Source organism: Triticum aestivum, chromosome 5B (genome assembly GCF_018294505.1).
Source record: "Triticum aestivum cultivar Chinese Spring chromosome 5B, IWGSC CS RefSeq v2.1, whole genome shotgun sequence".
Lineage (NCBI taxonomy): Eukaryota > Viridiplantae > Streptophyta > Magnoliopsida > Poales > Poaceae > Triticum > Triticum aestivum.
In genome coordinates this window covers 161794595-161809710 of record NC_057807.1, presented here as the reverse complement: position 1 = coordinate 161809710, position 15116 = coordinate 161794595, and the positions used below count along the sequence as shown (strand labels likewise).

Sequence of the window (15116 nt, the reverse complement as noted above, 5' to 3'; positions counted from 1 at the left end):
GGCTCAAGAGGGCGTGGCGCCACCATCACGGGAGGGCTGGTCAGGTATTTCTTGAGGTCTTGAAACGCTTGGTCGGCCTCCTGTGTCCACTCAAATGGGCCCTTTTTCTTCATCAGCTTGAAGAATGGTAGGGCGCACTCCCCCAGCTTGAAGATGAAGCGCCCTAACACAGTCACACGACCGATGAGCTTCTGCATTTCTCTGAGGGTCTGCGGTGGACTCATGTCTTTGATTGCATTAACCTTCTCCGGGTTGGCCTCGATCCCCCTGTGGGACATGAGGAAGCCCAGCAGCTTGCCTGAAGGGACGTCGAACACACACTTCTCCGGGTTGAGATGTAGGTCTACCCGGCGAAGGCTCGCAAAGGTCTCCTCTAAGTCCTGGATTAAGGTCCTTGCCTCCCAAGACTTCATCACAATGCCGTCGACAGGGCGGTAATGCAGGAGCTCACGTGCCAGAAGAAGCGCGGCCTGCGCGTCCGTGGGGGCGCGACGAGCGTGGGACAACGATCCAGCTGGGGTCAGCAATGGAGTGGCGGTGCGGCCTTCCCGCCGCACCGATGGGTGCAGCCAAGATGCTTGATGCTCGTTCCCCGCTGGGTTGGTGGCGGCGTTGGCGGCGGGCGACGGGGAACGACGAGGAGGTCCGCCGACAAGAGCCGTCTAGGCGACGCGTGCGGCGAGAGCGGCCCGACGCTCAGCGCGGGCTCGGCGGGCGTCCGACATGGATGCGACGAAGTGATGTCTACTACACAACCTTCTTCTTGTAGACATTGTTGGGCCTGCAAGTGCACAGGTTTGTAGGATAGTAGCAAATTTCCCTCAAGTGGATGACCTAAGGTTTATCAATCCATAGGAGGCGTAGGATGAAGATGGTCTCTCTCAAGCAACCCTGTAACCAAATAACAAAAAGTCTCTTGTGTCCCCAACACACCCAATACAATGGTAAATTGTATAGGTGCACTAGTTCGGCAAAGAGATGAAGATACAAGTGCAATATGGATGGTAGATATAGGTTTTTGTAATCTGAAATAATAAAAATAGCAAGGTAACTAATGATAAACGTGAGCGTAAACGGTATTGCAATGATAGGGAAACAAGGCCTAGGGTTCATACTTTCACTAGTGCAAGTTCTCTCAACAATAATAACATAGATAGATAATATGACAAGCCCTCAATATGCAACAAAGAGTCACTCCAAAGCCACTAATAGCGGAGAACAAACGTAGAGATTATGGTAGGGTACGAAACCACCTCAAAGCTATTCTTTCGGATCAATCTATAAAAGAGTTTGTACTAGAATAACACCTTAAGACACAAATCAACCAAAACCCTAATGTCACCTAGATACTCCATTATCACCTCAAGTATCCGTGGGCATGATTATACGATATGCATCACACAATCTCAGATTCATCAAACCAACATAAAAGTACTTCAAAGAGTGCCCCAAAGTTTCTACCGGAGAGTCAAGAACATCATAAGATCCAACTACAATAGCAAAGCTCGGGATACATCAAGATCGTGCCATAGAGGAACATGAGAGAGAACACGAGAGAGAGAGAGATCAAACACATAGCTACTGGTACATACCCTCAGCCCCGAGGGTGAACTACTCCCTCCTCGTCATGGATAGCGCCGGGATGATGAAGATGGCCACCGGTGATGGGATCCCCCTCCTGCAGGGCACCAGAACGGGCTCCCAAGAGGTTTTTGGTGGCTACAGAGGCTTGCGGCGGCGGAACTCCCGATCTATCTTCTGTTCTGGAAGTTTTAGGGTACGTAGGTATATATGGGTGCAGGGGGTACGTCGGTGGACCTCCGGGTTGCTCACGAGGTAGGGGGCGCGCCCAGGGGGGCGCCCCCCACCCTCGTGGGCAGCCCGGGACTCCCCTGACGTGCACTCCAAGCCCATCAGGTTAGTTTCTTTCCAAAATTAACTTCTCCAGTTGATTTCGTTCCGTTTTGACTCCGTCTGATATTCCTTTTCCTCGAAACACTAAAATAGGCATAAAACAGCAATTCTGGGCTGGGCCTCCGGTTAATAGGTTAGTCCCAAAAATAATATAAAAGTGGATAATAAAGCCCAATATTACCTAAAACAGTAGATAAAGTAGCATGGAGCAATCAAAAATTATAGATACATTGGAGACGTATCAAGCATCCCCAAGCTTAATTCCTGCTCGTCCTCGAGTAGGTAAATGATAAAAAAGAATTTTTGATGCGGAGTGATACTTTGGCATAATTTCAATGTAATTCTTCTTAATTGTGATATGAATATTCAGATCCGAAAGATTCAAGACAAAAGTTCATATTGACACAAAAATAATAATACTTCAAGCATACTAATCAAAGCAATCATGTCTTCTTAAAATAACATGGCAAAAGAAAGTTCATCCCTACCAAATCATATAGTTAGGCTATGCTTCATTTTCGTCACACAAAGATGTTCCCAACTTCTATACCCCCGATGACAAGCCAAGCAATTGTTTCATACTTAAATAATCTCAAACTTTTTCAACCTTCACGCAGTACATGAGTGCGAGCCATGGATATAGCACTATGGGTGGAATAGAATATGATGATGGGGATTGTGTGGAGAAGACAAAAAAGGAGAAAGTCTCACATTGACGAGGATAATCAATGGGCTATGGAGATGCCTATCAATTGATGTCAACATGAGGAGTAGGGATTGCCATGCAACGGATGCACTAGAGCTATGAATGCTCAACAAAAGAAAACTAGTGGGTGTGCATCCAACTCGCTTGCTCATGAAGACCTAGGGCATTTGAGGAAGCCCATCGTAGGAATATACAAGCCAAGTTCTATAATGAAAAGTTCCCACTAGTATAAAAATACAACTTATGAGACTCACTACATGAAGAATAAGGTGCTACTTTGAAGCACAATATATGAGACTCACTACATGAAGAACAAGGTGCTACTTTGAAGCACAATATATGAGACTCACTACATGAAGAACAAGGTGCTACTTTGAAGCACAAGTGTGGAAAAAGAGATAGTGGCATTGCCCTTTTTTATTTTCTTTTTTCTTTTTTTTTCTTTTTTTGGCCTTTCTTTTTTTTTTGGGCCTTTCTCTCTTTTTTTGGCAATGCTCTAATAATGATGATCATCACACTTCTATTGATTACAACATAAGGATTACAACTCGAAACTTAGAACAAGATATGACTCTCTATGAATGCCTCCAGCGGTGTACCAGGATGGTGCAATGAATCAAGAGTGACATGTATGGAAAATAATGCATGGTGGCTTTTCCACAAATACGATGTCAACTACAAGATCATGCAATGGCAATATGACAAAAGTAATGTATGTCATGATGATGATGATGGAAGTTGCATGGCAATATATCTCGGAATGGCTATGGAAATGCCATGATAGGTAGGTATGGTGGTTTTGAGGAAGATATAAGGAGGTTTATGTGTGATAGAGCGCATCGTATCACGGGGTTTGGATGCACCGGCGAAGTTTGCACCAACTCTCAAGGTGATAAAGGGCAATGCACGGTACCGAAGAGGCTAGGAAAGGCGGAAAGGTGAGAGTGCGTATAATCCATGGACTCAACATTAGTCAAAAGAACTCATATACTTATTGCAAAAATTTAGAAGTCATCAAAAATCAAGTACTACGCGCATGCTCCTAGGGGGATAGATTGGTAGGAAAATACCATCGCTCGTCCCCGACCGCCACTCATAAGGATGCACAAGCCAGGTACATTTCATGTTTCAAATTTATTACACAACTTTAACCATACGTGCATGCTATGGGACTTGCTAACTTCAACACAAGCATTCTTTGAATTCAGAATCACCCAACTAGCATGACTTTAATATCACTACCTCCATATCTCAAAACAATTATCAAGTATCAAACTTTTTGTAGTATTCAACACACTCATAAGAAAGTTTCACATATCTTGAATACCAAGTATATTAATATTGAGCAAATTACCATGCTATTAACGACTCTCAAAATAATCTAAGGGAAGTATGAGAGTTCATCTATTTCTTCAAAATAAAACTACCACCATGCTCTAAAAGGTATAAGTGATGCACTAGAGCAAATGACAAACTACTCCGAAAGATATAAGTGAAGGTCAATGAGTAGCTAAATAATTATGCAACTATGCGAAGACTCTCTCTCATTTAATAATTTCAGATCTTGATACTTTATTCAAACATCAATCAAAGCTAAAGAAAAACTACATTGCAAGGATAGCACAACTCATGTGAAGAAGCAAAAACTTAGGCTCAACCGATACTAACCGATAGTTGTTGAAGAAGAAAGGTGGGATGCCTACCCGGGCATCCCCAAGCTTAGATGCTTGAGACTTCTTGAAATATTATCTTGGGGTGCCTTGGGCATCCCCAAGCTTGAGCTTTTGTGTCTCCTTAATTCCTCTCATATCATGGTTTCTCTTTTTATCAAAAACTTCATTCACAACAAACTCAACAAGAACTCGTGAGATAGGTTAGTATAAACCAATGCAAAACCTTATCATTTTCTACTGCAACAAATCACTAAAAATATTATTCAACATTGCATACTAAAAGCCTCTGCATATTTAATACTCCTATCCTCAAATATAATCATTAAACAAGCAAACATATGCAAACAATGCAAGCATAACAGCAATCTGCCAAAACAGTATAGTCTGTAAAGAATACAAGAGTAACAATACTTCCCTAACTCCAAAAATTATGAACTAAAATTCCCACTGTAATAAATTTATCAGATCTCAATATGCAAAAAGATTCAACATTACACCACTCTCTGACTTTTCTAGGGAATTTTTGCAACAGCGGTAAACTTTCTGTTTTCAAACAGCAACATGTATACTAGCAAAATAAGCATGGCAAAGGCTATCCTTGACTTTTTATTGAAACTAAAGATGCAAAACATTATTATAAATAACAGCAAGCAAATAGTAACAAGAGAAAATGATGCTCGAAGCAAAACACATATCATGTGGTGAATAAAAATATAGCTCCAAGTAAAGTTACCGATGAACAAAGACGAAAGAGGGGATGCCTTCCGGGGCATCCCCAAGCTTAGGCTTTTGACTATTCTTGAATATTATCTTGGGGTGTCTTGGGCATCCCCAAGCTTAGGCTCTTTCCACTCTTTATTCCATAGTCCATCGAATCCTTACGCAAAACTTGAAAACTCCACAACACAAAACTCAACAGAAAACTCGTAAGCTCCGTTAGTATAAGAAAATAAAACCACTACTTTAAGGTACTATAATGAACTCATTATTTATTTATATTGGTGTTAAACCTACTGTATTGCAACTTCTCTATGGTTTGTAAACTTTTTTACTAGCCATAGATTCATCAAAATAAGCAAACAACACAATGAAAACAGAATCTGTCAAAAATAGAACAGTCTGTAGTAATCTGTATCAAACGTATACTTCTGGAACTCCAAAACTCCTACAAAATTAGTAAGTCCTAAGCAATTCGTGTACCAATCCAGAGCAAAAAGAATCAGATCATAAGCACGTTTCTGTGAATTAACAAAACTAATTTACTGGGTGCAAAAGTTTCTGATTTTCAACACAATTATCACCGTAAGCCATCCTAAAGGTCTTACTTGGCACCTTATTGAAACAAAAGCTATAAAACATGATTACTACAGTAGCATAATCATGTGAACACACAAAACAGTAAGGATAAATATTGGGTTGTCTCCCAACAAGCGTTTTTCTTTATTGCCTTTCTAGCTAGGCATGATGATGACAATGATGCTCACATAAAAGATAAGAATTGAAACATAACGGGAGCATCATGAAGCATATGACTAGCACTTTTAAGTCTAACCTACTTCCTATGCATAGGGATTTTGTGAGCAAACAACTTATGGGAACAATAATCAACAAGCATAGGAAGGTAACACAAGCATAGCTTTAAGAATTTAAGCACATAGAGAGGAAACTTGATATTATTGCAATTCCTACAAGCATATGTTCCTCCCTCATAATAATTTTCAGTAGCATCCTGAATGAATTCAACAATATAACCAGCACCTAAAGCATTCTTTTCATGATCTACTAGCATAGAAAATTTACTACTCTCCTCATAAGCAAAATTCTTCTCATGAATAGTAGTGGGAGCAAACTCAACAAAATAGCTATCATATGATTTAAAATTAGGATCAAGATGACAAGTTTCATGGTTATCATTATTCTTTAAAGCATGCGCTTCATCACAATAATCATCATAGATAGGAGGCATGCTTTCATCATAGTAAATTTGCTCATCAAAGTTTGAGGGACAAAAAATATCATCTTCATCAAACATAGCTTCCCCAAGCTTGTGGCTTTGCATATCATTAGCATCATGGATATTCAAGGAATTCATACTAACAGCATTGCAATCATGCTCATCATTCATATATTTTATGCCAAGCATTCTATGTAATTCTTCTTCTAGTACTTGAGCACAATTTTCCTTCCCATCATTTTCACGAAAGACATTAAAAAGATGAAGCATATGAGGCATCCTTAATTCCATTTTTTTAGTTTTATTTTATAGACTAACTAGTGCTAAAACAAGAAACAAAAAGATTCGATTGCAAGATCTAAAGATATACCTTCAAGCACTCACCTCCCCGGCAACGGCGCCAGAAAAGAGCTTGGTTGACGGGGTGTGAGTGAGTGCCCTTTACCTTTGCCTCCCCGGCAACGGCGCCAGAAAAGAGCTTGATGTCTACTACACAACCTTCTTCTTGTAGACGTTGTTGGGCCTGCAAGTGCACAGGTTTGTAGGACAGTAGCAAATTTCCCTCAAGTGGATGACCTAAGGTTTATCAATACGTAGGAGGCATAGGATGAAGATGGTCTCTCTCAAGCAACCCTGCAACCAAATAACAAAAAGTCTCTTGTGTCCCCAACACACCCAATACAATGGTAAATTGTACAGGTGCACTAGTTCGGCGAAGAGATGAAGATACAAGTGCAATATGGATGGTAGATATAGGTTTTTGTAATCTGAAATAATAAAAACAGCAAGGTAACTAATGATAAACGTGAGCGTAAACGGTATTGCAATGATAGGAAACAAGGCCTAGGGTTCATACTTTCACTAGTGCAAGTTCTCTCAACAATAATAACATAGATAGATAATATGACAAGCCCTTAATATGCAACAAAGAGTCACTCCAAAGCCACTAATAGCGGAGAACAATGTAGAGATTATGGTAGGGTACGAAACCACCTCAAAGCTATTCTTTCGGATCAATCTATAAAAGAGTTCGTACTAGAATAACACCTTAAGACACAAATCAACCAAAACCCTAATGTCACCTAGATACTCCATTGTCACCTCAAGTATCCGTGGGCATGATTATACGATATGCATCACACAATCTCAGATTCATCAAACCAACATAAAAGTACTTCAAAGAGTGCCCCAAAGTTTCTACCGGAGAGTCAAGAACGTGTGCCAACCCCTATGCATAGGTTCCCAATGTCACGAAACCCGCAAGTTGATCACCAAAACATACATCAAAGACATACATCAAGTGTTCTCATAAAAGACTCAATCCGATAAGATAACTTCAAAAGGGGAAACTCAATTCATCACAAGAGAGTAGAGGGGGGAAAACATCATAAGATCCAACTACAATAGCAAAGCTCGGGATACATCAACATCGTGCCATAGAGGAACACGAGAGAGAGAGAGAGAGAGAGAGAGAGAGAGAGAGAGAGATCAAACACATAGCTACTGGTACATACCCTCAGCCCCGAGGGTGAACTACTCCCTCCTCGTCATGGATAGCGTCGGGATGATGAAGATGGCCACCGGTGATGGGATCTCCCTCCGGCAGGGCGCCGGAACGGGCTCCCGAGAGGTTTTTGGTGGCTACAGAGGCTTGCGGCGGCGGAACTCCCGATCTATCTTCTGTTCTGGAAGTTTTAGGGTACGTAGGTATATATGGGTGCAGGGGGTACGTCGGTGGACCTCCGGGTTGCTCACGAGATAGGGGGCGCGCCCAGGGGGGCGCCCCCACCCTCGTGGGCAGCCCGGGACTCCCTTGACGTGCACTCCAAGCCCATTAGGTTGGTTTCCTTCCAAAATTACCTTCTCCAGTTGATTTCGTTCCGTTTTGACTCCGTCTGATATTCCTTTTCCTCGAAACACTAAAATAGGCATAAAACAACAATTCTGGGCTGGGCCTCCGGTTAATAGGTTAGTCCTCAAAATAATATAAAAGTGGATAATAAAGCCCAATATTGCCTAAAACAGTAGATAAAGTAGCATGGAGCAATCAAAAATTATAGATACGTTGGAGACGTATCACGAAGCGATAGGACGCGGGTCAACGGAAGAAAGATTTCGGCGCACCCCTACCTGGCGCGCCAAATGTCGGATATCGGGTTCTGGCAAAACCCTTAAGGTTCGAAAACTGGGGTGCGCACGAAGATTTCCCCCTACTGAAACACGCCCTCAGCCTCGCCGCGATTCCTAAGCTAGCACGATGAACTCACAACACAAGAGACACAAGATTTATACAGGTTCGGGCCACCGTTGTGGTGTAATACCCTACTCCTATGTGGTGGTGGTGGATTGCCTCTTGGGCTGATGATGAACAGTACAAGGGAAGAACAGCCTCGCGAGGAGAGGTGTTCTTGAGCTGGTGCGGTGTGTAGATGAACTGAGTGCCTTCCCTTCTATTGTGGTGGCTAGCCCTATTTATAGAGGCCCTGATCCTCTTCCCAAATATTGAGCGGGAAGGGATCCAACAACGGCCATTTTGAAAGGGGACATCTAGTACAAGCTATCCTGACTAAAGGTGGTCTTCGCCTGTCAAAGGCGCTGGTGATGACGCCGTCCTGGGCTCCACGATGACCTCCGTCCTGCCGTCCTGCTGGTCTTGGTCTTGTTGCACCGATATGGAAACCTTTGCCTGATGCCTTGCTACTCCGCGCCTGCGCTTGCCCCCTTAGCACCAAAGGGGAAACGAGGACACTGCACGGGCTGGCGCCTTCCTGGCGCCCGCCTGGACTTGGTCGTCATGGCTTGCGTCACAGGTAACCTCGCGAGGTACCCTTTGCCCTGATCTCTCCGCCTCCCTCGCGAGCCTGCCTGGTGGGGCCGCTCCTGAGGAGGCCTTGTGTCGTCCGCCCCGTGAGGCTTGGCCCCTCGCATGGTTCCTGAGTGTTGGTTGATGAAGACGGGCCGTACTGGAGCACTGGTGGAGCCACGCCGCGGGCCGCGGGCAGACAAGTCTGGAGACCTCCATTCCCAGAACGCCGACAGTCGCGGAGTGCTCCTGGCTACGACAGCTCCTACAGGAGTTGCTATGTGAGGTTTCCACGGCCGCGCTTGTCTACTGTGACAACGTCTCCGCGGTATACCTCGCTGCCAACCCTGTCCATCACCGCCGGACGAAGCATATTGAGCTCGGCATTCACTTTCGGGAGCATGTCGCACTTGCCCACCGATTAACAGTTCGTCGATGGGATGACGAGGGGACTACCCACCTCGACATTCGAGGGCTTCCAGTCCAGTCTTTGCGTCACCGGTGACGCTTCGACTACAGGGGGGGGGTGTTGAACATGTGTGCACGTATGTAGGTCTGGGTTTTGTATGCCGCACCTGTAGTGTCTCTCTCCCTCTGTATTTACTTGTATTTTGGGAGACAAGACACCAGTCGCACCCCTTGTACCTATATATGTGCCTAGTGCACGATCAATGAGAATATCGATGCACACAATTCCTTCTACAATCCTTATTTATTTTGCAACATGATTTTTTTAGTAGACTTGTTGGCTGTGTGTGTGTCGTGTTATAATGACGCCAAACAAAATGAATGGCCACACTAAGCATCTCAAAGACACTAAAAATGAATGGAGCATACATCGATGGCCAACACTACAAATTATCCAGGCGAGGCTTTGGTAGACCGTCTGATGTATGCCTACTTGGATATGTGTTTGACCGAATCACGTTGGCTGCTCTGGTCCAAAAAATCCCTTCCACACACATCACACCGCTTAGCAAGAAAAAAAAAACAGGGTCACTCAGGATCGTTGCTTGAATATTTTTGCTTGTTGTACATATCGACATCGACAAACAAAAGCACAAAAGTGTAGCTAGCTGCTTGCGTTCACGACAAATTAAATCAGACTGTTAATCTTTGCAACAATTTCTACGATAAAAAATCAGAAAAATATTCTTCTCAAATGTTTTCTCTACCATCTACTTCAGGCGAGGCTTTGATAAACCGTTTGATGTATGCCTGCTTGGGTATGTGTTTGACCGAATTACGTTGGCTGCTTTGGTCCATAAAAATTCCTTCCACACACATGACACCGCTTAGCAAGGAAAAAAACAGGGTCACCGAGTTCTGCAGCGATGCATTTTTCGACTCAGGATCATTGCTTGAATTTTTTTGCTTGTTGTACATATCGACATCAACAAACAAAAGCACAAAAGTGTAGCTAGCTGCTTGCGCACGACAAATTAAATCAGACTGTCGATCTTTGCAACAATTTCTACGGTAAAAAATCAAAAATATATTCTTCTCAAATGTTTTCTCTACCATCTAAATACATAATGTTCGATTCTAAATAAAATAAAATAAAATAAAAATACATAAGGTTCTTTTCCTGCCACGGACCCCGTCCTGCCCCGACTTTCGTCGAACCTCTTGCTCTCGCACGGCAAAAAAAAATCTCTGGACCATCCTCCCACCCCTCGCCCCTTTTTCGTGCTTCCTCACCCACCGCGCCTCCCCTGCTCTCTCTCCCTCTCGAGCGCCCGCCGCCACCACCGATCCATCCCCTGTGCTCTCACGCTCGCTGCCGCCGACCACCTGCTCTCCCTCCATCTCGCGCGCACGCCGGCGAGATCGAGCCGATCTGGCACGCCGGAGGAGGTCTTCATCGCGAGAGTTGATGCTGGGATTCGGATGACCTCCATCGTATACACGACTTGGGTGTCCTTGCACAAGCGACTTGAAATCCCAGCCTGGATCCGGATGCCGCCTCCCTCGCCGTGCGTGAATCTCGTCCCGCAAGACCCTCATCGTCCTGGTCCTCGCCCTCACCTCCAAAGGGATTGAAGATCTTCGAGATCCGCTGCATCGACTTCTGGCTTATCAAGGGGGGCGTCAAGAAGACAAGGCCTGAGGACACCGCTTAGCAGGGCCTGGCCGTGGCAATGCCTCATGGAGAGCTTGCAGCAGGCGCATCGGAAGCTCACCGCCATCCTCGACATCATCACCAAGGTACAGAAACAGACACTCTCGTAGGTACATAAATAGACACCCTAATATTACAAGACTGCGTCTCATGCACGACATGTTATAGTTAAATGATGGAGTCATTTATCTGGATGGTATATAGTGAGGTCTAATGGTTGATTCTGCGTTGGTGGTATGTGCACAAATATGCCCTTTACATCTTTAATTAATCTTTTCATAATGTTGTTGATGGATGATACAGTGTTTGAGTTTCAGGCTAGCTAGCTGTACAGCTCAGTTTGCGAGCTGTCTACTTTTAACTACACTTCCACAAACTCTATTAAATACGTACAGTTGCAGCATTTGGTTTACTTCTTTCTATTTTCCAGTTTAATATACTGCACAGACACAGGGCAGGAGATCCCGTGGTCAGTTCCCTCCGGATACCAACGTGGTCGAATTCATCCATCTTCCTCGACTCAGTTCACCCACTGCGCCCCCAATCTTTTAATTTTCCTCGACATGAGTCCATGCTCGATGTTTCCCGAACACGACACTGTGCAAATTATTTATTTTGTTTGTTTTCATTTGGTTGAGGGGCCTCTGGACCAAATGAACTGGTAAATGTTATTGTTCAGAAGTTTGAACATCATGTTGCATAGTTTTGTTCTTTTTTATTTGCATATATTATTTTAAGATTGGTCTTTTAATATATAGTACCAAAGAATCTCGTACGGCAGTGTCAGATAGTGTTAAAGGAAAGCATGCCCCATCCCATTGTGGCAATGAATTCTCTTTTAAAATTGAAGATAGAAAATGGTGAATACAAAATTCGGTTGTGGTTGATGCATTTATTATGTTTTCTTGGCAGTGGTTTACTACTGAAGTATACATTTGTGCTCGCCTGACTGAAATTGCTGATTATGCTCATCCTTCCTGCAGTTTTCAGAAAGCTTGGTTGAGCCTGTGTCTGCTATGCGATCATGAGTGGGAAATGAAAAGGCAGTTATGTTCCTTCTGGTAAGAACTAGAGACTTCCTGTTGTACATGAGAATTCTGGTAAAAATGATATTTCCAAGATTTTTAGTTAGTTGCAGAGGGACCTGTACAAGGTGATCATCTCTTTTGGCATTGACTTCGCTCGTGCAGTCTTCCTCCAAGTGAGTAACTGGCCATGTAAAAGCTTGTGCTTGCAGATTTTTTAGTAGAATTTGTGGATTTCTATACCTTTTCACATCTCATGTATGAGCAGTACGATGATGAGGCTGCTGACATAATTCTTCTGGCTACCGGTGGTGACCCCTGTGCAACAATTTTGCATGCTAGATCAGGGGCATGAAAGGTTAACTTTTCACTTCTTTTCTAGATCAGCAACTTGATTGCTTCGCGTGCTGGCATCATTGCTTAGGTTGAATGCTACAACCTGAACGCAACTGAGCATTTTAAATTTGTTCGTCTTCTTGTAACTTGGTTTCAGTCATTTACATTCAACTATCCTTTGTCTGATTTTGAGAATGAGCAGGTTAAATCAATGAGGAAGAAGGTAGGGCTAAAATTCAGGATTATCAATCAAATTTAGGAGCAACATTATAGTATGAAGATCGCTTTATATCATCTAAGCAAATTGTTGAAGATATGTAGCTTGTTAAGCATTATGGACATGTCCCTTGTGGATTATTATCACATCTCAGTTACCGGTTTTGTTTGTTTTAATTTTGGACTCACGATGTTCAATTTGTAAGGAATTGTGAAATAGGAAGGCATATTCAATTCATGTATGCATATGTTTTATTGCTCCGTAACAATGCACAGGCACCTTGCTGTTTGGTGCTTGCTTGCCACGTTTAATGTGTTTTTTTCATAATCCACGGTAATGTTTATATTGTTCTAAAGGACGATCTTTATAAAATGAATTTTCTTTTGGATTATATAATCCTGTCTCTAAAAAGTTAGCTAGATTTATAATGTTCACATAGTTGCAATGTTGTTGCGTTGGTATCTACTATTAAGGTCCCACTTCCATGCATGGCCAATGAGCTTGAGTTACACATCTCTACTTTTAATGGAGCAGTTGGTGAATAGTTTCCACGGTTTATTTTTGCTGGTTTTTTTCGTCTCTCCTCCCACCACCCCCTTCCATCCTGGTCCATCGGTTTATTTTTCTCTCAACTCTTTATTACAACCAGGACTTTCCTAACGTATAACAAATCACGGATCTAACTTCCTTAAATAATAAATTTTTAAGAAACAAATAATAGATTTGAATCTAACTTTCCTAACTTATCTAAATCAATCGATTTCTCTCATTAGTGAAATTTATTTTAGAAAACAAATAACAGACACGTCACAAACTTTCCTCTCAATAAATAGTTTTTTAACATTTGCAAACTTTCCTAATCAGACACGTCACAAACGAACAATAAAACCCCATTTGCATAGAAATCAGTTCAAAATTGTAACTTTCCTAAATTTTTACCTTTCCTTGATAACATCCAATATTTTCTATGTTTTTCACCTATTGAAGGAAATCACCCCTCCATCGATATTAGCATTTTTTTGGAATGAGATCTCTGGGTTATGATTTTTCTGCGATTCTTTCCAATTGTGACCTCTCCTTTCGCTCTGGCTTCTTCTCGCATAATCACCTCCACCACAGCCAGTTGACGCCACCCAGACCTCTGGCCTCTCCACACCTTCTCCGCCACCTCCTCCTCGTACTCCATTGACAATTCCCCCGCCACGTTTGTCCACGACGGTGTTGAGGGCATGGCGCAACAGCGTACCAGTGGTAGAGCAGCGCATAGCAGCAGTAAGAAGCACGCAGCAGGCGAGGCGAGCGACCAACGATGGAGGGCAGAGATGCGGCCGGCGTGGCTGAGGGGGCGGCCGGCAGAAGATGGCCGCGACAGGAGGCGGCGCGAGGCAGTGGCGCGACAGCGGAGCGAGCGAAGGGATAGGCGGCAGCAGACAGGGCGAGCGCAGCTAGCGAGAGTGTGACGCGCGGCCAGGGTGTGCGTCGCGCGGGGCACAGTGGTGCGGTGGCTGTGGCGAGCGTGATGACAACGGCTGGCGCGACGGACGCGGTGTGGCACGTGCGTGGGCATGGAGAGCCAGAGAGGGAGTGTCCCCGCGGGCGCGGAAGAAGAGCTGAAGGCTCGGGCATGGGCGCGCATAGGAGCGGGCATGTGCCACGGGGTCAATCCGAGGAGCTCAGTGGCTACCCCTGCAATGGCCATGACGGATGGCGGTTCTCGGCCACGGCGAAATACCTAACGAGAGCAAACGAGAGGAGAAATTGGGGAAAGGCAAGAGGAGATCACGACGGTGTCGATGGCACCCTAGGGGAAGACAAGGGAGCTCGGGGCTGCGCGGATCGAACGACAATGTCGCGGTGGCCGAAGGTTGAGGAAGACGGCAACGACGTCGATCTAGGGGTGCTGGACTTGATCTCGTTGGCGCAGACGAAGTAGCAGAGGCATTCGGAGCTCCTCGACATGCTCCTAGCCAGCACGGAGGGCAGTGGCCGCGTGGACGGGGTCGGTCATGGTGGCCGTGGCATCTGACTTCGTCCAGATCACCGGGATCGAGCGAGCGAGGAGGAGAAGTGGATCTGGGAGGGGGCGTCGAGGAGGAGTGAGGCCATGGGGGCAGGGGAGGCAGGGCGTCACCCTTATCCATTCCCATTCGACGCCGGCGAGGTGGTCGGGCGGGAGCCCGGCTCTGTAGCGATGGGCTCGGGGAACAGGAGAAGACGACCGTGCGGGGACTGGACCACTGGGCCGGTTCGGTGGCAAGGCCCGGGTAGGGGGAATCCCCATTTTCATCGTCCTTTTGGTTTTTAATGTATTCTAATCCGTTTCTCCTTTTTAACACCGTTTTGTATTTATTCTTATATCAACTAAA

General features: G+C 44.5%; 1 long non-coding RNA gene across 2 annotated transcripts; it reads left to right on the top strand.

Annotated features, from left to right (window-relative positions):
* Positions 1–10674: 10674 nt before the first annotated feature.
* LOC123110912 (uncharacterized) lies at positions 10675–12987 on the top strand. Of its 2 annotated transcripts, none has more exons than XR_006453804.1 (2): positions 10675–11258; positions 12156–12987. It is a non-coding gene; the product is annotated as an uncharacterized lncRNA (long non-coding RNA). The 2 variants fall into 2 exon arrangements; XR_006453805.1 differs by having other exon boundaries at positions 11341–12987.
* The last annotated feature ends 2129 nt before the right edge of the window (positions 12988–15116 follow it).